We start from the raw sequence: 1,458 nt of genomic DNA on the forward strand, positions 1-1,458 counted from the left end.
GGGATCTTGCTGACCCAAGAATCAAAACTGAGTCTCCCACACAGCTGTCGGATTCTTTACCATCTGAGAGCCACCAGGGAAGCCCCATGCTGCTGGAGGGAATGTCAACTAGTGCAGATATTAAGAAAAACAGTATGAAGATTCCTCAAAAAATTAGAACTATCATATAACCCAACAGTTCCTTTGGTATTTACCCAAAGGAAACAAAATCACTATCTTGAAAATATATCTGCACTCCAGCATTCAAAGAAGCATTTTTTACAACTGGCAAGTCATGGAAACAAGAGATCATTAAGAGAGTGTTTTTTTTTTTTAATGTGGCATGTATACAACTGAATATTATTCAATAATAAAAAGAAGGAAATTCTGCCATTTGTGACAACATGAATTATACTAAGTGAAGTCAGACAGAGAAAGACATATACCAATACTGTATGATCTCACTTACAAATGGACTCTGAAAAAAGAAAAAAAAAAAAGATGAAACCAAAGCCACAGATAACAGAGAAGAAACTAATGGCTGCCAGAGGCAGTGGCTGAAACGTGTGAAGGAGGCCAAAAGCTACAAATTTCCAATTATAAAATAATTAACTCATGGGGATATAATATACAGAATGGTGATCATAGTTCATATTTCTTGAAATGAAAGTTGCTGAGAGATTTTTTTAACCAGTCATCTTTTATTGGCTATTAAATCTCCACTAGGCTATGAAAGGATTCAGGGGTGCCCAGCAAAGAATGCAGAATGCCCTCTTCAGTGGTACTCGCTTGGCTGCTCTTGTTTAAGTTCCTTGTAAGAACGGCAAACAGTTGAAAAACATGTAAGCTGCCAGCACCATAGAAAACCCGGCAACACTCCCTTTCTTCATGTTTAACTTGTTGTAATACTGGCAATAACCTCTCTGAAATGCTCCAGCAATGCCTTTAGGGATGAAATCTCGCATTAGTATCCAGCTTGACAGCTCCCTTAATTTGACATCCAGGAGTTTCTTTTCCTTAAATGGCACAACTGATGCCATCTTGGAGTCCTGGCAGTCTGCTCCAATATGAACTCTTCTGTGTTGAGCAAGGTTTGAGGCACAACAAAAAGCCTTCCCACATTCTTCATCGGGTTTCTCACCACTGTGAATGATCTGATGCAGAAAAAGAGATGAATGTTTCCCAGATACAAACATTTTTCTATTGCTGACTATTTTATAACTTGAATCCAAATCTGTATTTCAGCTTCTTGTTTCTTCCTTCACAACCATCCAAGGGTCTCTTTTTCCCTTCAATAACACAATGATCTCTGGCTTAGAAATGAAATGGCCATTTGAGACCAAGTTACTATAATTCTCCATCATCACATTGCAATACAATTTCTTTTGAAGAGGGTTGAGAAACTCCCACTCACGTGGAAAGAACTCTTATGGCCACACCCCTGAGTGTTATTGGTCCCTGGGCCATGGTTTTAGACCT

At 38.8% G+C, this 1,458-nt stretch overlaps 1 pseudogene; it reads right to left on the minus strand.

Annotated features, from left to right (window-relative positions):
* Window positions 1-615: 615 nt before the first annotated feature.
* LOC781809 (ATP synthase subunit f, mitochondrial-like) lies at window positions 616-1,019 on the minus strand (annotated as a pseudogene).
* Window positions 1,020-1,458: the final 439 nt, after the last annotated feature.

This window comes from Bos taurus, chromosome 2 (genome assembly GCF_002263795.3).
Source record: "Bos taurus isolate L1 Dominette 01449 registration number 42190680 breed Hereford chromosome 2, ARS-UCD2.0, whole genome shotgun sequence".
Taxonomy (NCBI): Eukaryota; Metazoa; Chordata; class Mammalia; order Artiodactyla; family Bovidae; genus Bos; species Bos taurus.